The 25294-nt window shown below is 46.0% G+C and overlaps 1 protein-coding gene across 2 annotated transcripts in view; it reads left to right on the top strand.

The window, feature by feature from the left end:
* Positions 1–25294, top strand: part of GPC3 (glypican 3) — a 968057-nt gene that overhangs the window by 654243 nt on the left and 288520 nt on the right. The gene's annotated exons all lie outside the window — the stretch shown is intronic.

Here is a 25294-nt window from a genome sequence, read left to right as displayed (position 1 = left end):
TACTTGGATCTTAGATTTGGCTTTGATCAGAGCAGGAAGCTGATATTTCATATCTGTGAATTTGTCTGCACTTTCTGCCTGAAGTAGGATGGGTGATGTAATTATTCTTTGCCTTGTCTATACTTGTAAGCTCTTGTCTTCTTCCTTATTAAGTATACATGTTTAGGGTGTCCCAGGCTTCTTATAATTCCATGTGTGTGTATAAAAAGGTTTCCTGTGGCAGAGTACTTGGGCATTAGTGAAGCATATGTTCTCTTTTTAAAGGGAATCTATCACCGGGTTTTTGCCACCTCATCTGAGATCAGTTTAATGTAAAGAGAGACCCCAATTCTAAAGATGTATCACTTAGTTTGCTGAGTGCAGCAGTTGTGACACAATCAGAGTTCTTAGCTGTTGCATATAGCGGAGCTAAGAAAGCTAACCCTGCCCACACCTTAGCTTTCTGTGTACATTGTATAGTGACAGTGGGCTGCAAATCATTGCTAGGGGTGGAGTCAGACCAGTATGCACAAGACATCTAGTCCTGTAGTGATAATCTCATAACAAACACTGATTGTATTGAAACCACAGCACACAAATAAGTGACACTTTGCTGAAATCAGTATCTTAGCCCCTACCTCATACTGTCCTCAGAATAAGTAGAAAAAAACATGCTGACATTTTCTCTTAAATTGTTTTTAAATTTCTAGTCCTATAAGTGTCATTAAGGCCTCTTTCACACATCCGTCTGTCACTATCAGTCAAAATCCGCCGTTTTGCCAAAAAAACGAATCCGCCATTTTTCTTGGCGGATCCGGTTTTTTCCCATTGACTTGCATTATCGGCGGATCTTGACGTATGGTGATCCGTTGGATCCGTTTTTTTACGGATCCGGCAAAATTTTGGCGTCCGCAGACATGACAGGACGGACACCGAAATGTTTTTTTGCTGGCCGGATCCGCATGCCCAGAAAAATTGCCTCTGCCGGAAATTAAACCCTAAATGCCAGGTCTGGCGGCTGAAAAAAATTCTCTCTCTCTCTTCCCCCGGGCACGGGTTCCTTTAAATTCCTTAAACCAACGGTCCGGTAGCACACGTTGCTTTCAAAACAGTTGCGGATCCGTGTCCCGCCATTTTCGCGGATTGCAACTGATGAAAAAAACGTATGTGTGAAACAGGCCTTAGGCTATGTGCCCATGTAGCGTTTCTAAGGCAGAATATTCCTGAGTGGAAACGCACACCCTCTTCCCGGGAAAACGCATGCGTTTTATGAAGCGCTTTAAGCATTTTTGAAGCTTTTGTTAAGCGTTTTAGCATGCGTTTTCCTATGCGTTTTTGCAATACAATTGTATGTATGCAGAAATGCACACGTTTCCGCAAAATTAATGAACATGCTACGTTTATTTCCGCTAAGCGTTTCCACTGCGGAAAAAAACGCACCATTAGCACAACCTGTGCGGATTCCATTATGATTACATTGGATGCTTTTCTTAAGCGTTTCCGCGGCAGAAACACGTGTCTAAAAGCGCCGTGGAAACGCTTAAAAAACGCAACGTGGGCACACAGCCTTAGGCTATGTGCCCACGTATGCAGAAAATTTCTGCATGAAAACCAGACTGCTTCCCAGGAAACGCGCGTTTTTGATGCGCTTTTTTTTATGCGCGTCCCCAGACATATAGAACATAGCTAAAAACGCAGACTTTTCCGCAAAATTAATGAGCATGCTGCGTTTTTTACCACGAAGCGTTTTTTTCATGGAAAAAAATGCATCAATATGCACAAAAAGTGCAAAATGCATTAAAATGAATGGGATGCTTCTTTTGAGCGATTTTTAAACAGTTTTGCCAGTAAAAACGCTTAAAAAATGCGAAAAGACGCTTACGTGGGCACACAGCCTTAGAATAAGATCATTCAGACATCAGTGATTTTTCTTGTACGCAAAAACAGCCTGAGTTTCATCAGTATCTTTTATTCAATTTTCATCAGTGTTTGGTCAGTGTTTCAGTTTTTACCATTAGTGTTTAATTAGTGATTTTCTCATATGGGAAAAAAATTATCACAAAGCACACGCTCTGTGCACAGATGACAGTGTGTGCTGTCAGTGATTTTTCACAGACCCATTGACTTGTATGGCTAGTTTTGACTAATGACTCTAATGAAAAGCAGAAATGCCTCCATTTTTTTAACACATGCTTCTCAAAAAACCATAGAAATGTGACGACATCTGCAAAGGATTTTTGTGTTACACACCTGTTCCGGATCCGGGCTTTCTCCTCTCACCCCGGTCTGCTGAACTCTGTGGTGCTCCATGTCAGGCTTTACAGATGGCCCGGCGTGATCCCATGTGATCATCTGTCTGGGCCTATATAAGGCCTTCCAAGGCACACATCGGTGTCTTGGTATTAAAACATTCTAGTTGCACTTTTGCACTGCTACCTACTACCCATCTTCCAGGACCTCTGCTAAATGTCTGCAGTCATCCAGGACCTATGCTACTGGGTCGCCCTCCCAGGGCTGCGGGGTACTCGGTACCGGGCCGGTCTCTCAGAGGGGATTGTCACAGCAGCGGTGACCCGGTCCGTGGCCCTGGGCGCCCATGTAAAAGGGGTTGAGTTGGGAATAGTTTATAAGTGATTCGTGACGCCACCTGTGGTGTTCGGCAAGGGAGGTGTTAAGCCGACGCTGCAGACAGATCCTCTGGGACAGATGGTGTAGTACAGCGATGATGTTGTAGCCCTTCACAGGTAGGGTTGTTGGTCCCAGGGCAGTGTAGCGGAATGTTTAGGAAGAGGGTGCAGTGTTTGGCTCAGAGATGTAGCAGTGCTGAGGATGTAGCAGGAAGGAGGCAAGGACACAACAAGGTGCAGTTTCTTTACCTTTACTTGGCAAACGCAGTCCAGGGTCCTGGTTACAGATGGCACAGGAGCAGGCTAGCCTGGAAACAACTCAGGGATCTCTCTATCAGATGGGTTGTGTAGTCTCCTTCCTAGCGCTGGCTTGAGGTACATGCAGTACTTTGTTACACTGAAGTTCCTCCTTATCTTCTTTTAGAACTACCTCGTATGGCAGACAGCTGTAGCCCTCTATCTCTCTTGGCTCACCCGCCGCTGTTGTGCCTCCGAGTTTTAGGTGGGAATAGAGCATTTATAGCTTCCTATTCCTCTGGTTTCTGTTGCAGGACCTTCAATATCCATACAACCGTGGAGACCAGGCTCCAGATCATGCGCTATCACTGGGAGGGAGCTCTCTTTCCTCAGCTCAACCTCCAGTTTCTCTTTTCCCTCCTCACACTATCTCCCTCATTTCCCCTCCTGGCCCTCAGAGAGCACTCCTCCCTCAATTCTGGTTCAGAGCTCCCTCTGCTGGCCTGGAGTGGGAACTGTGTTGTATGCAATGGTTAACTGCTAGAGAGACCCTTCATTGCCTCCAAGCCTGACATCACCCTCCCTGGAGGAAGGCAATGCCACTGAGGCGACCATACTCCTGGGGGCGCCACACTACCTATTCCTGGTCTTCAAAGACCTCTGCTACCTGTTCCCAGTTTTTCAGCACCTTTGCTACATCTCTACTTGTGGCTTCCAGGAGGTCTCCTGTCTGCCTGTAGCTTCCAGGACCTCTGTTACCTGTCTGCGGTCTCCTGTATCTCTGCTACCTGTTTCCCACATGCTTCTGCTGCCTGCTGCACCAAAGTCTGTGGCCGATGTGCCCACCTGGACCTTGGCCTTTGAGGATCCACCTAATCTAATATTCGTAACATATTGTGCTTTCTCAGGGTTCCTCCCACATTCCAAGACATACTGATAGGGAAATTAGATTGTGAGCCCCAATGGGACAGTGAAGATAATGTATATAAGGTGATGTGGCAGACATTGGCAGTAAATATATGAATAATACATGTTTTGGACAAATACCTACTGTAGCTTTGCCTCTACTTATCATTTATGCAACAATCATTGAAATGATAGTGACCTTTTAAGTTCATAATATTCCGGATTTTTAAATATACTTGATTGTTGAAATTAGGTTTAAAAACTAATAGGAAATTAGTATGGAGCCCAAAATAAAATATACTGTTCTTAATCAGATGAGTCATGTAATTGGATATGTCTTTTCAGTCTTCCAATGATGCCGTTTCACAAGTTTCCACTTACATGACCTAATGAGTTTTCTGTCTCCATTTTCCAGAGCGCAAAAGACCCCGCTTAATCCCATTTATATTCTCCTTCCTATTATTACAGGTCTACAATCTAATATTGACTTAAACAGATTATGTTTAAAATGATTTGGAAGAAGAATATTCTGCTTTATTTTCAGGATAAAGTTGTAATTATATAAATGTTCAGTGTTAATGTCTGACTAATTACACAACTGTCTCCTTGAATTCTCCCGTGTGCATTAATTTTGGGACTTAAAATCATAAATTAATCTGTAACCAGAATCTGTAATCTCTAACTATCATAGAGCATACATTTGTATCGGACCATTAATAGCAGGCAAGTTTGATTATTTAGTGATTCAGTGAACTTCTATATTGTATGATAATTTTACTATTGATAATGATTATCTGGTGGGTTTGTCATAGGAACATTGTAGATCAGCTCCTACTTAAGAGAATAAGAGTTGATCTTCAGCTCCCAGCAGCGGTCACTACACTGTGCTGTTCAGCTCCCTTCAATGTTTCCATCCGCTCACCACCACATAACAGGTGGTTGTTTTCTGGTTTTGGACCCCCACTGATCTGCTATTTATGACTTATCCTCAGGGCTTGAGCAGGAGACTGTATTTTGTTGATTGCGCTTGGACAAATGTTATTCTCTGTCCAATTTTTTTTCCCTCTGAAAGTGTGCACGATTTGCATCCAATGTTTGGATTGCGCTCGGCCGTGCAAGTCAATGAGTCTGTGACATTAGAGCGCGGTTCAATTTTAAAGGACAGAATGGAGAAGATGTAGAATTTTTTTTTCTTTCTTCTCCTCATCAGATCCAAGTGTGATTTGCATAGTCCAACCGTTTTTCTCGCAAAAAACAGTTGTGTGACTCTAGCCTTAGGATAGGTCATCAATATTATATGCTGACATCCAACCCTTTTAACAGATGAGTAGTGCTGTTTTTTGGGGGTGGTTGTATTCCCTGTTGTCCATTTTGTAACCTCGTTTATTATGTCCAGAGTACCTACGCTATTTTATTATTTCCTATATGTGGCAGGACATGTGTCACCCTGCAGATTAGTGGGACTCCATGTCCAGAGACTCTTACTCATCTCTCAAAAAACTTCTTAGGCTGTGTGCACACGCTGCGGAAAAGGTGCGGATTCATCCGCGCGGATTTTGTACAATCCGCAGGTGAAACCGCAGGTCAAAAGACCTGCGGTTTTACCTGCGGATTGCTCTGCGGTTTTGCCCTGCGGTTTTTCATCTCCTCAATGGAGGAGATGGCAAACCGCAGGAGAATCCGCAGAAAGAATTGACATGTCAATTCTTTCTGCGGATTGAAAACCGCAGATAATCCGCGCGGAAAATTCCGCACCGTCTGCACTGCGGTTTTTGATTCCCATAGGGAATCATTGTACTGTACACCGCAGCAAAAACTGCTGCGGGTCCGCAGCGGCCAAAACCGCTGCGGAACCGCAGCAAAATCCGCAGCGTGTGCACACAGCCTTAGATGTCTACTGTTCAGGAAGCAGCACTCGTCTGATAAGTTGTTTAAGCAATCGGTGAAGGTCTGTGGACCTACACTGATCTGCAGTGCCCGGGGCGGACACAGACAGAAGACCTCTGTGGAAGAACAGCAACAAAAATCCAAATCAGATTGTTGAATAGACGTTAAAACTTCATCTTTATTGCAATGCCTTTAAAAACATACTGTTAAAATTGTAAATCCAATCCCCTGGATTTACAATTTTAACAGTATGTTTTTAAAGGCCTTGCAATAAAGATGAAGTTTTATCGTCTGTTCAACAATCTGATTTGGATGTTTGGTGCTGGAACTTTTTTGTTTGATTACCACAGCCGCTTTTTCCGAGCACCATCCTGGAGTCCACACCCAAAGCCACAGGAATTCATCTAATGGTGAGCTGAATACCTTTTTTTTTCCTCTGTGGAAGAACAGTATATGCACTTTTTGCAGTCAAATGTGTCAGTGCAGAAGCTGCTTGTGACTTTGGAGGTGGATGTGGGCCCCCTTCCCTCTTGGGCCCCTGTGCAGTTGCACAGGTTGCACTAATTGCATGTCCGCCTCCGTGCAGGGCATTTCAAGCGCTGTCATATATATTAGAAATACTAAAATAGTGAAGGTATGCTTTCACATGACAATATGAGATGGGCGGACACCTGGATGTTTGGTTCAGGCGGGTTCGGTTGAACAGTTACAGAAAGTTCTGGTTCTGGTACCAGAACAGTACCCAGGCCCGAACCTCATTCACTTGAAATGGGGGGCCCAAACATCCAGTGTTTAGCATGCTGTTGTTAAGCGTTGGGTTCCTGTCGCTGAGCAGCAGGAATCCCGAGCCTTGCATTCAGCAGTCCTATTCCTCTCCGGCTGCAGAGGAGGCTGCTCAGCAGACTCGTCAATCCCGGCACTCTGCTCAGACCAGTTCTGTGGGTTTGGTTGCTGTTTCCACCTCTAGTCCAGCTATAGCAATGCTTGCTGGTCAGCAGCGAGCTACTCCAGGGACTAAGTCCTCCTTTCGGTCCACTGAGCATGCCCGTGGGATGATCTCTCATTGGAGATCGGAGGTTACATGCTCAGGTCCTTCTCCAGCTCGGATTGGACCATCAGGAAAGTCAGGAAGGTCCCGGAAGGACGCTGCTATAAAAGATTCGCATGGCCACTCGGCCATGCGCTAGTATAGACTGCATTACCAGACTATGAGGAGTGAGTGTTGTATGCATGTATGAATGTTTCTGGTGAATGACTCATTAAGAAACCCCTACCCTTGGTACGCATGTGTTGTGCAGCCTGGCCTGTTAAGCGCCCAAGCTTAGTTGTAGGTATAGGCAGAGTCTGAGACTGGCATCGTTGTCCACCGGCGGCTCTGCACGCCATGGTGCACGTGCTCGACACTCCACCATAGTCGGCGTCTATAATGGTATCCGCAGGTGCGACGCCGTGCGTTCAGAAGGTCTAGAGGGACTCTGACCCCGTGTCCTTGGGGCAGAGTTCTGTGACCGTATTCTGTGCGCTCCGCTGCCGAGCTCTGTGAGCTATGCAGGCTCCGGCATTGATGTTCTGCAGTAGTGCGGCTCTGTGAGGTAACAGAGTTCGCCCTGTTCACAATGGGTGACGTTAACCCACGTGTGACCTTTTGTACACCACTTTATACTTCTGCCATTTCTAAGCAGCAGTTTACCACCCCTGCACGGTGGACCTCGGGCTGCGAACACACCTTACTATTATTTTATTATTTGGTGTGTTCCGCCAGCCCTACCATTATACTAGAGCCAGGGTCTGGCTAAGTAATGGCGGATGAACAGCAACTGCTGCAGCATATCCGGCAGCTGGGGGGCAGGTTGGCGGCTCTCGAGCGTTCAGCCTCAGCTGCGGATGTTACTGCGGTCGCTGTTCAGGCAGCCATGGAGGCTGTCTCCCGTATGACCACTGCCATCCCTGCTCTGACTTTGTCCCGCCTCCCGCTGCCCGAGAAGTTCTCAGGTGATAGTGCCTCATGTAAGGGTTTGGTCAGTCAGTGCGCTATACAGCTAGAGCTGCTGGCAGCATGATTCCCCTCAGAGCGGGCTAAGGTGGGATTTATCATCTCCCTCCTGTCGGGCAGGGCTCTGGAGTGGGCCACTCTGCTGTGGGAGAGCGGTGAACCCATGCTACAGAGTGCCTCTCAATTTCCGGTCACTCTGAAGCAAGTCTTTTTGGGGCCTCGGGTCACACATGACACTGCGCTCCAGCTATTGGCATTAACACAGGGTTCATCCTTGGTCAGCCAATATGCCATCCACTTCCAGACTTTGGTCTCAGAGCTGGAGTGGCCTGATAAGGTCCTCATTCCCATCTTCTGGAGAGGCCTGACTGATCATGTCAAGGACGCCCTGGCCACTAGGGATGTTCCCGCAACGCTGGAGGAGCTCATTAGCATTTCCACCCTCATTAATCTTTGTTTTACCGAGCGAGGGTTGGAGCGGGCCCAGTCCTGCCAGAGGAGATTGGCACCAACCTTCAATACTCCTCCTCCAGAACTCCCGAATCAGGTGTCTGAGCTCCCAGAACCCATGGAGGTGTCTCACATGGGTTCCAAGCCCTTGTCTGCGCGAGCATCCCTAGTCTGTTCCCTCTCTCGGCAGCCTGGTCACAATGCCCACAGGTGCCCACAGCAGTCGGGATTCTCGCGTCTAGTGGCTGTCAGAGGGGGTCTATTAGACACAGCGACATTTTCATCCAAGTTGTCCTTTAAGGGGACACTTGAATTCGGCTCTTCCACTCTGGAGGTGCAGGTTTATGTGGATTCTGGAGCAGAGGGCAATTTTAAGTCCTCTGCCTTTGCCCAATGGCACGCAATCCCCTTGGTCTTGCTACCTCAGCCTGTCACTATCAGACTGGTGAATGGAGCGACACTACCCTCCCAGATTATCCACCAGCCTGCTTCACTGAGTCTCTACCTGTCTCCATCCCATCAGGAGAAGTTATCCCTCCTTGTTATGCCCGAGGGCATCGATCAGGTCCTCCTAGGGGTTCCCTGGTTGCGTTTCCACTCTCCTCATATAGAGTGGTCCTTGGGAAAAATTCTCAGTTGGAGTAAGTCCTGTCAGGGTAGATGCCAGAGAGACTGCATACAGGTCATTACCACAGAGGTTCCCGCAGATCTTTCCTTGCTCCCCAAGCACTATCACCAGTATGCAGATGTTTTCTCCAAGAAAGCGGTGGAGAGTCTTCCACCGCACAGTCCCTATGACTGTCCTATTGACCTCTTGCCTGGCGCTGAGCCTCCTCGGGGTTGTGTCTATTCCCTATCTCTCCCGGAGACCAAGGCCATGTCTCAATACATCAGGGAGAATCTGGGAAGGGGATTCTTTAGGAAGTCAGTGTCACCAGCAGGGGCGGGATTCTTCTTTGTCCACAAGAAGAATGGAGAATTACGTCCCTGCATTGATTACAGAGGTCTTAACGCCATCACGATTAAGAATAAGTTATCCTCTACCTCTGATATCAGAACTGTTTGATAGATTACGAGGAGCGAAGGTTTTTTCCAAGCTGGATCTGCGGGGGCTTATAACCTGATACGCATCCGCGAGGGGGATGAGTGGAAGATGGCCTTTAACACCAGGGATGACCATTGCGAGTATCTAGTCATGCCCTTTGGGCTCTGTAATGCTCCTGCCGTCTTCCAGGACTTTGTGAATGATATCTTTCGAGATATGCTCTCTACCTCGGTGGTTGTCTATCTGGATGATATTCTCATCTTCTCTCCAGATATGGACTCTCACCGGAGAGAGGTTTGCAAGGTCTCCGACCATTTACGGGCAAATTCCCTCTACGCCAAGTTGGAGAAGTGCCTGTTTGAGCAGTAGTCCTTGCCTTTCCTGGGCTATATCATCTCTGCCCGGGGTTTGGCTATGGATCCTGCCAAGCTGCAGGCGGTAATGGACTGGCAGGAACCCCACTCTCTCAAAGCGGTGCAGTGCTTTTTGGGGTTCATAAACTACTATCGCCAGTTCATTCCCCACTTCCCCACCTTGGTAGCTCCCTTGGTTGCCCTCACCAAAAAGGGAGCTAACCCCAAGTTATGGTCGGAACAGATCTCCAAGGCCTTTTCCTCTATCAAGTCTCACTTTGCTAGCTCTCCCATTCTACATCGTCTCGATGTAGATAAACCTTTCATCTTGGAGGTAGATGCCTCTTCCGTCAGTGCCAGAGCGGTCCTCTTCCAGGAGGATGCTCAGGGTCGGAAGCACCCCTGCTTCTTCTTCTCTAAAACGTTTTCACCGGCGGAGAGGAACTATTCCATCGGGGACAGGGAGTTGCTAGCGATGAAATTGGCCATCTCGGAGTGGAGACATCACCTGGAGGGTGCTTGGTACCCTTTCCAGGTGTTCACCGACCATAAAAACTTGGTCTATCTCCAAACCGCCCAGCGGTTAAATTCTCACCAAGCCCAATGGTCTCTCTTCTTCTCCCGGCTCTACATTTCCTTTCCGGTGAGAAGAGTGTCCGGGCCGATGCGCTCTCTCGCTCTGTGGTGTCAGTGGAGGAGGAGGAGCCTCAGTTAATTGTACCATCTGAGAGCCTGAGGACAGTGGCTCCGGTCGCCCTTGAGTCTATACCCCTGGGCAAGACTTTTGTCCCTGCCCGTTTGCGTCCAGAGGTCCTCTCTTGGGCTCATGTGTCCAGGGTGGGTGGACACTTTGGTACTAAGCAGCCAGTTGAGCTTTTGGCAAGGACGTACTGGTGGCCGCATATGCCCCGTGATGTCAGAGACTATATTCAGGCGTGCGTCTCCTGCGCCAAGAATAAGTCTTCCCGGCAACGACCCACTGGGTTACTTTACCCTTTACCGGTGGCAGACAGGCCCTGGGAGATGGTTGGCATGGTCTTTGTGGTGGGTCTACCCAAGTCCAGTGGCAGCACAGTTATTTGGGTCATCACCGACCATTTTTTCTAAAATGGTGCATTTGGTGCCTCTCTCTCGGCTACCTTCTGCACGGGGCCTAGCAGTGTTGTTCATTAAACATGTTTTCCAGTTACATGGCATGTCAGACAAGATTGTCAGTGACCGGGGTCCCCAGTTTGCATCTCAGTTCTGGAGAGAGCTCTGTCGCTTGCTCAGTATTGAGCTGAATCTCTCCTCGGCCTGTCATCCCGAGACGAACGGGTAGGTAGAGAGGCCAACCAGACCCTGGTCACATATGTCTGACATTTTGTCTCGGCCAGGCAGGATGACTGGGCATCCTTGCTGCCGAGGGCAGAGTTCGCCTTGAACAACACTGTGGCTGATTCCACTGGCCAGACCCCATTCCTCCTTAACTACGGCCAACATCCTCGTGTCCCTGTGCCCGTGTCATCCACTGACTCTAGGGTGGCAGACTGGGCGGTTGAGGCACGTGATATTTGGGACCGCACCCAGGATGCTATTCGGGCCTCTAAGGAGACAATGAGGGTCTCCGCGGACGCACACGGGCGTCCTGCTCCAACCTTCTCCCCTGGCGACTTAGTGTGGCTCTCCGCCCGTAACATCAGGCTGCGAGTCGAGTCCACTAAGTTCGCTCCTCACTGCATTGGTCCCTTTAAGGTCCACGAGCAGATCAGCTCTGTGGTCTATTTCCTGGCCCTTCCACCACACTTGGCTGTCTCTGACACCTTCTGTTGTGAACTCTCTTGGTCTGACTTTTGAGGCAGGGCTCCCTCTGGTGGATACTGCTGGTTGCGGAGCTGGTCAACATGATGTTAACCCAACAGCTGCAGAGGATAATTGGAGGAGTGGGGATAGTGACTGGGACTACATATCGAGCAGACTTCTCAGTGGCTGCCGGTGATACTCCTTTCTTTCTTTTTGAGGATTTCTGTCTCCTGCCTGATCCTGCATTTTTCAGCTGTCATTTGCTAAACCCTTTGCATCTGATTTTGCCTTGCTGTCAGGGGTCAGCTTGCTCCCCCTGGGGCTGCTGGCTCCTGCCCTGTATTTTTGTATTTTGTGTTTGTTTGCTCAGTCCCCTGCTGTATTAGCCTGTTGCTAGCCGCCAGTTCACACCTGAGTGCTGATATATTGGGGGCGTGGTTGGGCAAAAATCAGTATTTTTGTACATCAGTCGTGTTGGAATTGTTAGAGTTTTTGCGTGATTGCAGACAGTGCCTTTTCTGTCCTGTCCTATCTAGTCAGTGTGGGCCCCATCATTTGCTCAGTCTATTTTCTGTCTGTGTTTGTGCTTCATCTTGTCTCACCGATAATGTATTTTTGGGGGCTGTCTATTCCTTTGGGGATCTGCTCCGGGGCAGTTTAGATTTCACTTTTCTGTCTTTAGGCTTAGTTAGTCCTCTGGCTGTGACAAAGCATCTAGGGCATCGTAGGAACGCTCCACGGCTACTGCTAGTTGTGTTGTTAAGATCAGGGGTCTGCAATCCGCTGAGTGACCAACCTCTCTGGTGTTCTGGTGGCATAGCCTATTGCGCTCTCCTCCTCAGTGACACATTCATAACAACCTTCCACGTGTCCCTCCTTAAGCCGGTCCACATGTCCCGGTTCTCTGAGTCATCTGCCGGAACATCAGACCTGTCCTCAGATGAGTTTGAGGTTAATGCCATCGTGGGATGCAGGGTGGTACGTGGAAAAAAGTTTTATTTGGTGGACTGGAAGGGTCATGGTCCAGAAGCTCAGACCTGGGAGCCAGTGGAGAATATCTGCACTCTTCTCATTGCGGCATTTCAGCATAGCGAGGCTGAGAGCGGAGGGGGCCCTAGGAGGGTGGGTAATGTTAGGCATTGGGTTCCTGTCGCTGCACAGCAGGAATCCCGAGCCTTGCATTCGGCAGTCTCCCATTCCTCTCCGGCCTCAGAGGAGGCTGCTCAGCAGACTCGTCGATCCCGGCGCTCTGCTCAGACCAGCTCTGTGGGATTGGTTGCTGCTGCCACCTCTGGTCCAGCTATAGCAACGCATGCTGGTCAGCAGTGAGCTACTCCAGGGACTAAGTCCTCCTTTCGGTCCACTGAGCATGCCCGTGGGACGATCTCTCATTGGAGATCGGAGGTCACATGCTCAGGTCCTTCTTCAGCTCGGATTGGACCATCAGGAAAGTCAGGAAGGTCCCGGAAGGGCGCTGCTATAAAAGGTTTGCATGGCCACTCGGGCATGCGCTAGTATAGACTGCATTACCAGACTATGAGGAGTGAGTGTTGTATGCATGTATGAATGTCTCTGGTGAATGACTCATTAAGAAACCCATACCCTTGGTATGCATGTGATGTGCAGCCTAGCCTGTTAAGCACCCAGGCTTAGGTGTAGGTAGAGGCAGAGTCTGAGACTGGCGTCGTTGTCCACCGGTGGCTCTGCACGCCACGGTGCATGTGCTCGACACTCCACCATAGTCAGCATCTATAGTGGCATCCGCAGGTGCGATGCCACGCTCAGAAGGTCTAGAGGGACTCTGACCCCGTGCCCTTGGGCAGAGTTCTGTGACCGCATTCTGTGTGCTCCATTGCCGAGCTCTGTGAGCTAGGCAGGTTCTGGCATTGATGTTCTGCGGTAGTGCGGCTCTGTGAGGTAACAGAGTTCGACCTGTTCACACTGGGTGACATTAACCCACGTGTGACCTTTCGTATACCGCTTTATACTTCTGCCATTACTAAGCAGCAGTTTACCACCCCTGCATGGTGCACCCCGGGCTGCGAACGCACCTTACTATTATTTTATTATTTAGTGCGTTCCACCAGCCCTAACAGCTGTCAGGTGCATGACAGAGCGGCAAACACCACTTCTGATCAGCGGTGAAATCATCCCCGCCGGTCAGAGAGCCACTTTTCCCACGCTGTCAAAAGACAGCGTGAGCGCTCAACTGTGATCGGAGGTATAAAGTTTACCTCTGGTCACTGGTGTCAGCTGATGGGACTACTGATCCCATCATCTGACACCTGCTGCCCCTAATTACATTGAAAGCAGGAGCAGCGGATGGGAGTATTCATAATTACCATACAAAACCCGGCATGGGTTCCCCTGTATTCTAAATAACCAGCCAGGCAAACTCACAGCTGGGGGATGCAACCCTCAGCTGTCAGCTTCAGCAAGGCTAGTTATCAAGAATAGAGGGGTCCCCACGCTGACACAGACTCCTTTTATAATCTTAATTAAACCATACTTACAACCTCGCCGCTCAGTCACCAGTGGTTCTCAGCCTGGATGGTCGCATCTTGGCACCATCCAGGTTCAAAACTATTAATCCCCCAGACATGGATTACAGTGTGGGACAGAGCGACGGACAGGTATGGTATATTGCTGTTTTTTATTTTAGTTTTACTACAGGAGATCGAGGGCTCCGGTTATATTCGGCAAGTTCGTAAGTATGGTCTAATTAAAATTATTAAAGGAGTCTGTGTCATTCTTTCAATTAAAGGACTTTTTTCTGGGTGTCTGTGTTTTCTTACAATGTGACTATGGGATTAGTAATGGATAGGTGTCTTATTGACGCCTCTCCATTACTAACCTTGGGCCTTGATGTCACCTGACAATACAAAGGTGATATCAACCTCCCCAACTATCACCCCACTTTTCACCTCTACAGGGCAAGTGGGAAGAGACAGGCAAAGCACTAGAATTGGCACATCTAATAGATGTGCCTTTTCTGGGCAGCTGCAAGCTGCTATTTTTAGGCTGGGGGGGCCAATATCCATGGCCCCTTGACAGCCTGAGAATACCTGCCCCCAGCTATAAGCTTTAGCAGGCTGGTTGTCAAAAATTGGGGGACCCCATGCCATTTTTTAAATTATTTATTTATATAATTAAAATAACAGCTTGGGAACCCTTTGTTCTTGATAACTAGCCTTGCTGAAGCTGACAGCTAAGGGTTGCAGCCCCCAGCTGTGAGTTATGCCTGTCTGGTTAGCAAAAATACAGGGGAACCCACGCCATTTTTTTTTAAATTATTTATTTACAGCGCAGGAATGACTGACGAATACTCCCATCCACAGCTCCTGCTCTCACTGTAATTAGCGGCAGCAGGTGTCAGATGATGGGATCAGTAGTTCCATCAGCTGACACCAGTGACCGGAGGTAAACTTTATACCACCGATCACAGCTGAGCACTCACGCTGTCTTTTGACAGCGTAAGAACAGCGGCTCTCTGACTGGCGGGGATGATTTCACCGCCGATCAGAAGTGGTGTTTGCTGCGTTGCCATGCACATGACAGTGCGACAAACACCCAGTATTCAGGCAACCAAACAGTAACACAGACTTCCTGGTGAAGTCCGTGTTCGGTGTCTGTGCACAAACTATAGGTGTTCGGTACGGACACCAAACTTTACTGTTCGGGTTCGCTCATATTTATAGATAACATCTCTCCAGGTTGAGGTAGGTAGGATCAGGTAAATTATGGTTAACTAGCTGCTGGTCCGATTCTAAAGCATCAGGTACTCTAGAATATGGCCAGAGGCAGATTAAAATAAAAAATGTGATATACTTGCCATCTGATGGCCCCCCGAATCTTTCCCTCCTCTCCACGCTGCCGGCATCTTCCGTTCCCAGTACTGCTTTGCGCCAAAGACAGCTGCTGACGTCCTCTCGCGAGAGCGCGACGTCATCAGCGGTATTTCGCGCAAAGCAGTACTGGGAACGGAAGATGCCGGCAGCGTGGAGAGGAGGGACAGATTCTGGGGGCCGTTGGAAGGTGAGTAGATCACTATTTTTTATTATAATTCTATTTTTTACACGTTTATGGTACCGAGGGTCCGAAGGAGTCTCTTCTCCGGACCTTTGGTACCGGCTAGCGGCGGGCATCTCCGGCTGCGTCGCCGCTGACGCCCGTGCGCCCGGAGATGACCCGCGGCACCCATCGCCGCTGATCTCCTGATTGCACGGTAGCGGTGGCGTGCGTCCTGCTAATTGCTGACTGCGCCTGCGCACTGCGCCTGTTGCTGACTGGTTGCGGCCTGGCGGCCGCGACCAGTCAGCGCAGCGGGATTTCGGTTACAGACAGACATGATAAGGCGTTTATATATATATATATATATATATATATATATATATATATATATATATATATATATATATATATATATATATATATAGATGGTTTCAGCATTCTGCTGACACGTGGAGTATTGCCACGGCAAGGCAAATATAGCAGACACAATCTAAGAAGCCCCCAGAAATGTAATAAATCTCAAGTTTACCAATCTCTGACCATTTCCTTTTCTAATGTTTTCACAATGATGTCAGGACATTTTAGGAAATATATTTGCTATTTCATATAAGGAATGAACAGAATAAATATATATTGTAGAGGAGTGAGCTATTTCTGGAAGGAAACCTGCCAGAATGGGGTTTACAGTTTCAAATGTAGAAAATACGGTCCAGATATAACATTTTTCCTCCTTTGGACAATGGGTCACAGTGTTCTTTTACGGCACGATATTTCAATGATTTATGAGAGTAAGCAATTCAATGGCAGATCGGCTAAGATATTGGATCAGAAGATGTGATGTAGCATCCGAATTCTCAGCATCTTAGGGTTCATTAGTCCAGATCAGTAAGACGCTGGTCGGGCTGAGATTTCAGCCGGTAAGCCGCAAATACAGTATAACAGCAAAGTACAAATACACTGCAGTCTGAATTAATGGCCACTACTAGAGTTTATGTTTAAAGGCGCTGTCTTCTACTTTAACACTGATGTCCAATCCTTACGATAGGTTATCAATGTTTGATCTATGGGAGTGCAACACACTGACCCCCTCTGATCAGCTGATCCCAGTGTCAGCGGCAACTGTACCTGCTCAGTTACAGAGCTGCACAGCACAACCCTGCCCACTGTATAGCGGTTACAGCCGGGTGCTGCACATCCAGCCCATATTAAAATAATTAGCAGGTGGATGTGCAGAACCTGGCTGTGACCACGATTTAGTCAACAAAGCTGTGCAGCTCCTCAACTGAGCTGTTCTGGCTGCTGCTGACACCAGGAACAGATAGTCGACGAAGGCGCCTGGTGTCTCACACCCACCAATAAGACATTGAAGACCTATCCTGAGAATGGGTCATCAATGTTAAAGTAGAGGACAAACTCTTTAAGCTGTTTTTGAGCTTTATTAGTCTTGTATGTGTATGGTTCAAAGCATGATGTTATAACTGTTTTTTTTTTCAACAATCTTTCCATTAATCAGCAAAGCAAACCGACAATGATAAACTTTTACTATATATTAACAGAAACAAAAAACTCTGAAAAACTGATAAAGAAACTCAAAAGCAAGACTCTCTGAGCGATCAGATAACAGCTGTCTATTGACGTCTACGTTGCCAGAGAGAGGGGGGAAGGAGATAAGAGCAGATTGAGAGAAAAACATGGACAGTAATGCTTTCTAATAGATGTTTATCTAATTTTGGTGCTGGATTCATTGCTACACTGCTCAGTACTGCTGTATAATGTTCTCCATGCTGTTTCTCCTTCTGAACATGTGCTTTATAGAGACTGGAATTACTCAGGCCTCTATGAACTGTATATGCAAGACATCACACTAGAGATGAGCGAGCACTAAAATGCTCATGCCAGGTGTCCAGATTTGAGACCCAATAGCTTAAGGTTGCAGAAGAATTAGGGAGTATGCTGGATTTGTCGGCCAGGTATTGCTCGACCATCTTTAAAACTTTTCCCTCCTTGTAAAAAAATACCTGGTCATCAGGGCATGGATGGTGGAAGGGTGTCATGAAATTGTACCAGGCATTTGACTGTGTACCCCTGCCTCTGCTGTACCTGGTGTATGTCCCCATGGCCTCTCTTCCTTGGTTGGGAATGGAAGCTTCCCCCTGCCGCTAGCGTTGTCTGATGGGAATTATTTCAACATATTATCCACAATGGCCTTCTGTTATAGCACCATTTTACTAGACCTCTGCGTCTCAGGAAGAAGAAATACTAAGTTCTCCTTGTAGCGTGGGTCTAGCTGTGTCCACAGCCAGTACTCATTTTTGGCCAAGAAGAATGTAACATGAGGGTCACAGTAAAGGTAGCAATACATAAAGTCTGCTTTATGTGCCAAGGTCCCTGCAGCCAACACTTCCCTGTCTCCACCATGATGACTACTCTTCATCTCCTCCATCTCTTCCTCCTCATTCCCGTACTCAGCATATCCACAGGGTGAAGCTTGTGTGGATACTAGGCTCTTTTGCACTATCTGCCTGCACCTGTTCCTCCTCTTCAGCCTCTATCTCCTCCTTTTTACCCAATCTGCCCTGAGCAAATAAGATGAGGCTGAGTAGTATCTTACTATCTCATGTCTTTCTTTGCCTCCACTTGGTCTGCTTGCAAAGCTTCATGTTTAATTGCCAGCAGTGACTGTTTAAATTGACACAGAAGCGGGATCGATGCACTGATGATGGCATCACTGCTGCTCACCATCTTTGTGCAGTCCTCAAAGTCTTGGAGAACTGCACAAATGCCAGACATTCATGCCCACTCTTCAGTTGTTATATGTGGAGGCTGGCCAGAATACTGATGGGCATGTTGGAGCTGGTATTACACACTTGCCAGAATGTGCAGTGTGGAGTTCCAGTGTGAGGTCACATCACACATCAGTAGGTGAGCTGGCACTTGCATGCACTGCTGCAGCACTGTCAGAGGGGCAGCAGCTTTAGTCGATATGTGGAAATGGGTGCTGACACAGCGTACCTTGACCAGAAGCTTTTGCAAAGCTGATTAGACTTTCAGAAACTGCTGAACTACCAAGTTGAGCATGTGCGCCAAGCATGGTATATGCCACTACCAAGATGGCTACGACATTACAGTGATGTTCAGGAAATCCTTGCATGCTTATTGGCTGTGTAACAGGTGCCAAACATTCGAGGTGGAAATTCGAGTTTGAAATTCAGCTCCGGCTAATGCTCGCCGAGTAACGAGCACATCCGAGCACCCAGATACTCGAGTGATATCCTAGTATCACCGAGCATGTTCGCTCATCCCTAAATCACACATCATTTTTTGCAATGAATTTTACTTGTAAAAAACATGCCATGAATTTTGTTTTGTTTTTTTTCGAGGATTTCATTGTATTTTTTTTTTTATACAGACATTATAAATTAAATTTTAGGTGTTTTTTCTTTCCCATAAAAAAGCATATGGGAAGAACTCGATAATAAGCATGCTACGGTTTGATGAAAAATCTAACTAACCCCTATCCCAAAAAAACGCATCTGCAGTTTAAAAAAAATACTTACCGCACCACAAAAAAAGCATTGTTCTATTGCAAATTGAACTTCATTATTGATGTTTAACCTATTGTCTGTTAGTAGTTTTTTTGTCAAAAGATAAATTGTGAAGAAAACATCATAAAATCCCCTCAGCAAAAGTGCTAAGAGGTGAAACCACCATAAAGAAACTACAGATGCCAAAGACATTAAAATAACAGGCTGTTTGTTTAGTTTTCACAGCAAATAAATATAAAGTGCAAATTTCTACTGATTCATGTGAATCAGTGAATATGAACACTGGGAAGCTTCCAGTTTCCCAGTTCCTCAGTGAGGAATTTCTCAGAAGTATTTAATTTAATGACAATTTAGGAATTGTTTTTCTCCCCTGTTGGACACTTTCTCTACTTTGTTTCTAAAACAATTCTTAGAAATATTTTCTTTCGATTCGTTCCATGCATATTTGGACTGAGCTTGAAAGACTGTCTTGCAATAATAAAGAAGGGAACTTTAAAGAACACATGATGTGAGAATGAAACTGGTTGTGAATGAAAAACAAGTACTTCATTGCTCTGGCACAGCTATAAGATGGTACGTACACCAAACTAGAAGGATCATCTCAATAGCTAAATAATGCACCTTAAAAAGGATCTGTGACCAGGTCAAAAGTGGCCAGTTTTTGCTCTTATTTTATTCTTACTGCACACCTAATTATTCTGGTTTTGTTTTTTAAATCCCCCATACTTGTCCAGAGATATGAGCTTTTTTATTTTGTGCTAATGCTTATGGTCTTTACCAATTGAGTGTTGTCCACAGAGTTATAATCTAGAGCAGTCTAAAGACATGCCCCAGAGGATCTTTAAGTCACACCCTCTTAGTAAAAGCCATAAATTTTACATTAAATAAAAATTCCCATATCTCTGTAGCTATTCAGTGGATTTAAATAATAAAATAATAAAAAGTTGATTACTCAGGGGATCAGCAAGAATAAAATGAGGGCAAAAACTGGACACTTTTGACCTAGTGGCAGGTCCTCTTTAAAGTTGGCTTAGCAGACTTTTTTTTTGCTGTTACCAAATATTGGCTGTCAATAGAAAAATATGAAATTATAATGTGTATTTTTAGGGTTTTTTTTATATCACATTTTTGGTGCATTGTTTGAGTTTCTGGATTTTTTTTCTTCAAAATACTTACCATACATACTCGTGTATAAGCCGACCCGTGTATAAGCCGACCCCCTAATTTTGTCACAAAAACTGGGAAAACTTATTGACTTGCGTATAAGCCTAGGGTGCATAGTGAGTGGCCCCAGTTATGCTGCACAGTGAGTGGCCCCAGATAATGCTGCACAGTGAGTGACCCCAGTTTTGCTGCACAGTGAGTGGCCCCAGATAATGCTGCAAAGTGAGTGGCCCCAGGTAATGAGGACAGTGAGTGGCCCCAGATAATGCTGCACAGTGTGTGGCCCTAGATAATGCTGCACAGTGAGTGGCCCCAGATAATGCTGCACAGTGAGTGGCCCCAGTTTTGCTGTACAGTGAGTGGTCCCAGATAATGCTGCACAGTGAGTGGTCCCAGATAATGCTGCACAGTGAGTGGCCCCAGATAATGCTGTACAGTGAGTGGCCCCAGTTTTGCTGCACAGTGAGTGGCCCCAGATAATGAGGACAGTGAGTGGCCCTATCATGTTGCTGCTGCTGCCGCTGCCTCCGTTACAAAAAAAACAAAAAACAAAACTATGTTCACCTCTGTCGCTGCCCCCTGCATTGCCGGCTCTGCAGTGACTGTTCAGGCAGAGGGCGCGTACTAACTACGTCATCGCGCCCTCTGACCTGAATGTCATTTCAGAGGATGCAAGACAGCAGAGCAGCGGTGGAACGGGACAGGTGAATATAGCTCCCCCCGTTCATACTCACCCCCTCCTGGCTCGTCTCTGCAGCGCAGCCCCCCTGCTTGTTCCATGTTCTCGGTGCCGCTGCTCTTCCTGCTTCAGCGGTCACGTGGTACTGCTCATTAAACTCATGTATATGCGCATATTCATGACTGTAATGAATGGTACCACGTGACCGCTGAAGCAGGAAGAGCAGGGGCGCCGAGAACATGGAACAAGCAGGGGGGCTGCAGAGACTAGCCAGGAAGGGGTGAGTATGATCTCTGACACCGCCGATCCCCCCGGTATATGACTCGCTTATAAGCCGAGAGGGGGACTTTCAGCCCAAAAAAATGGGCTGAAAATCTCGGCTTATACACGAGTATATACGGTAATTCTCTGGGTAGGAAATTTATTTTGAATACAGTTTTTTCTCCTTGTAGAAAACCCACTGGAAAATACATGACATATCAAAAGCATGATGCATTTGGGTAAAAAATGAATGCATGTGCATCTAATTAAGCTGCAAAAATGCTTGTAAAAGCCATGGCTTTTTTTTACAAGACAGAAGCAATGCTGCATACAAATTCTTTGTAAAGAAATAATAAAGGTGAAGTTGTTTTTTTTTATTAATGTGAAGCTCCACTTTTTAATACTGGTATCACAACACTGTTGTCAGATTACCCTGGGTCAGGGACTCCTTACCTGTCCCTAACGCTAGGCGTGCCCTAGCTATCCTGTCTCCCTGGATTACTTCAGATGGTGAAGACGTCAGGGCCACGTACCTTGCTGAACTCTTGAATCAGCCCTATATCTGTCTCACTCCCCCACTCATGAAAGTGGGGGGTAATAGTGTATGAATATAAAAAAAACAGACAAACAAGGAAGGACATACGGGAAAAAGGAAAACTACCAGAGATACAAGTAAGGACTCACAGATAGCAGAGAACACTGGAGAGAAAAGGAATATAAGCCAAAAAGGGCAAGAAGGGGGATTTGCAAACAGCCAAAAAGTCCAAGCAGCAGTCACAGAAAAATACTCCAAAAGCCTCTACCAACAACCGACTCCTCCACTCCACACCAGGCATAACACTGGCAATCCAGATTGCCAGAGGAGAGTATATATAGCAGAGGGGAGTGGCAAATATTGAACAGCTGAACAGTTTAACCCCTGCACTGCTAACAGAAACCTGCATCTTTTAATATGAAGGAGACGTGCTTGTAATCAGTGCAGGAGTACTTGAAATCAGATGCTGCAGTCTTCTGGCCCCTCTCCTTAAACCAGGGACAACTGGCTGTATAGTTATCAAATGTGAAATTTTGTGTTTTTGTGATTTACTGTCCATGTATACATTTTTTTTTCCTCTTTCCACTGACTTTGCGTTTCAATTTTAGTTTGTGCAGCACAAAAAATGCTGATGAAACATGGACACTAAACAAGCAGGACTTATTTTAGCTTTAGTGAATAACAAACGATTGGTCAGTATTTGTACTAAATTTCTTATAAGTAATTCCAAACCTTTGTATTATGAGGGAACGCTTAAAAAATGGCATCATGTCTTCTCTCGCTGTTGCTGGTTTTAGGGGTACTGCTCCCCAGGATACATAGAATCCCAGAGTTTCATATAATCATTTTAAGAGATAATGGCTTAAAATGTTTACATATTACATTATTTGGCATACTTATGAGAAATTGTTTCTTCATGGCCAAATCGGGGCTACAATGCTTTTTGGCTAACCTTCATGTTCAAAATTCATTGTTAATAGTATCTATTCCTAGTCCTTGCTGTTCCAAGTTCCACCTGCTGTGCCATTTGGTCCATGTTGTCCGCCATGATCTCTGTGTCATAGAGCATCTTCCTTACCTAGCACAACTTTCCACTGAGAGCAGGATGATCAGAAATGTTAAAATATAAAATGTCCCACCCTTCTTTTCCCCCAACATCTGCTGTCAGGGTAGAGTTCAACCGGTCATGCGTAAATCATCTGGTCTCATCTGGGCTGAAATCAATAAAGCAGATCTGCCATCAGATTTCAAGAACCAACTGCATGCAATGTTAAATAGATTTCTTAAAGCTTCACACTTTAGATAAAAGTAGATTGAAACCGCCGATTTTGGCAAGATGGGATTGACATCTAATGTGTTCCTTTTGCTGTCTTGGAGATAAGCCACCGCCAAAGGAGTCTGGCAGCAGAAGTCTCTCCCCATTGAAAACACATGAAAGCTCGGCCGAGCTGAACGTTTGTGGGATTTGTGTTCATATATTTGTAGAATTCAGGAAAAATAGCTGTGCATACACATGGCCAGTTTTAGATTTGAGGAGGCTGGTGTACTTTCTTTAAATATCTGTCAGAATGTCTATGTAATCCTTATATTATATGTGCATTTTATGAGCCCAGCAAGAGTTACACTAATTTATTAATTTGGTGCATTGTATGCAGGGTTGCCACCTGTTCAAAAATTCCCAGACAGTCCGTAAAAATTGTGCACTGTTTTCCCTGTTTGTAAAAAAAAATTCAGTTATCTCTAATTGTTTTTGAGGCTGAAGAAACTTATACAGATTATTGTGACTCGAATTATCATTATTTTACAATTTACAATGAAATCTGCCAATGTCTTCATATCAAAATTATAGTCTGTAAACATGGATCACTTATATTCAGAATGATTTCTAATGGTTTCTAATGTGTCCACAAAAAATTATTTTTGATAAGTTGTCCAGAAAAAAAGTCAAAAGTCAAAATAAATGGCTACACATGCAGAATTATTCCTCTACTGTGACTTTCCTATAGAAAGGCAGAGTTGCCAAACATCCAGAAATTCCAGGACAGTCCGTAAAAATAGGCCACTTTTTTGTCCTGTCCATAACAAAAAAATTTGAGGCGTCTGTAATTTTTTTGAAGCTGAAAAAACGTATATTGATTATTTTGAATGTAATTGTCATCATTGTACAGTTCATAGTGAATGCAGCTGATGTCTTCCTATTTGAACCACTATGGGCTGTTGACATGGATCACTGATAATCATGATTTATTATGGTTTTCCAATGTGTTTGTAAAAAATATTGTCTGTCTGTGATTTTTCGATAAGCTGTCCAGAAAAAAATACCTCAAGCTGGTAAGGGCCCCGTCCCACATAGCGACTCACCAGCGATCCCGACAATGATATCAACGTGTCAGGATCGCTGGTGAATCGCTACATGATCGCTGGTGAGCTGTCAAACAGACAGCTTCACCAGCGATCAGCACAGCGACGCCGAGCGCGCGGCGTCACTGTGTTCGTTAGTTACCAGCGCGCTGATGCAGGGAGCTGGTAACTAACGTACACATCGGGTATCCAAGGGACGTGCGTCCCTTAGATACCCGATGTGTATGTTAGTTAGAAGCTCCCTGCATCAGCGCGCTGGTAACTAACGTACACATCGGGTATCTAAGGGACGCCCGTTCCTTGGATACCCGATGTGTACTTTAGTTACCAGCAGATCGCTGGTCTCCCGCCTGTCACACGCAGCGATGCGTGCTGGCCAGTGGGGACCAGCGACCAAAGAAAAGTCCAGAGGTTTCCCAGAGCGATCAGCGATACCGGCAGGAGGGCCGGTCGCTGATCGCAGTCACACACAGCGATCTCGCTGGTGAGATCGCTGTTGTGTCACAAAACTTGTGACTCAGCAGCGATCTCGCTAGCGAGATCGCTATGTGTGACGGGGCCTTAACCCTAATTGCATGTACAGAAATTCTTCCTCTACTGTGACTTTACTAAAGTGTGTATGTTTGTCAGCGGAGATACCCTGCCCGTCAGAAGACCACAAGACTATATTACATAGAGATAGACAAGAATACCTGCGTAGATAATATTTGTTTTTTTCACATCTCGTGTGAGCATCTCTTATTCAAAGACGGAAACTAAAAGACAGGGATGCGCCAGCTACAAATGTGAAGTCATTCTTTAGATACCAACACTGTGATTATCCTTTCATATAACCCATGTTTGATCTTCATGGTCACGGTTTGTAACAGCCAAAAGTGGAATCTATGTCATGTGAACCACTGGCACCTCCTCCATCTCGACTTCTAGACTGAATTACGTCCAACCCTTGAAGTTCAAGAGTCCTGCAAAGTGCTGTAGCTATTTCCAACCACTCTATCTCTTGTTTATGCTGTTCTTGCTTTAGACCACTAGAGAGTTGGCCACTGTCACATTACAATGTATATTCCCTTTTGAACGTTGGTTTGATGACTGAAGCCACTTACATTTCAAAGTTATGGCACTTGTCCTGAAGAGTCCAGATCTAATCCTGGAGACAGCTGTTTCCTGACCTTGAGCGAGTCCTTTCGTGATTCTGTACTTGGACATTGAGGCAGAAATTATTGGCTTGGTACAACATTGCAGTCCTATGTACTGCGTTCATTACTTTATACAAATCTGCAAGAGGAAGAGATGGGGTGTAGTGTGGTGTCCTTTGTGCTATAGAGTAAGCTTGGTTCTTTTATTCTTATAAAGCCATAAATCACAACATTGGTCACTAATCATTTATTGGAATTTATGGGACATACAGTTCATGTGGAATTCGGCTTTGATATGTAGTGCTTTCTGATTACTATGCTTTGTACTGTTGCGATGTATGAT

This window comes from Dendrobates tinctorius, unplaced genomic scaffold, assembly GCF_039654945.1.
Source record: "Dendrobates tinctorius isolate UK_male_01 unplaced genomic scaffold, ASM3965494v1 ptg000133l, whole genome shotgun sequence".
In the NCBI taxonomy this organism is placed as follows: Eukaryota; Metazoa; Chordata; class Amphibia; order Anura; family Dendrobatidae; genus Dendrobates; species Dendrobates tinctorius.
The sequence above is the reverse complement of the archived record's forward strand: the minus strand, read 5'-3'. Positions and strand labels throughout refer to the sequence as shown.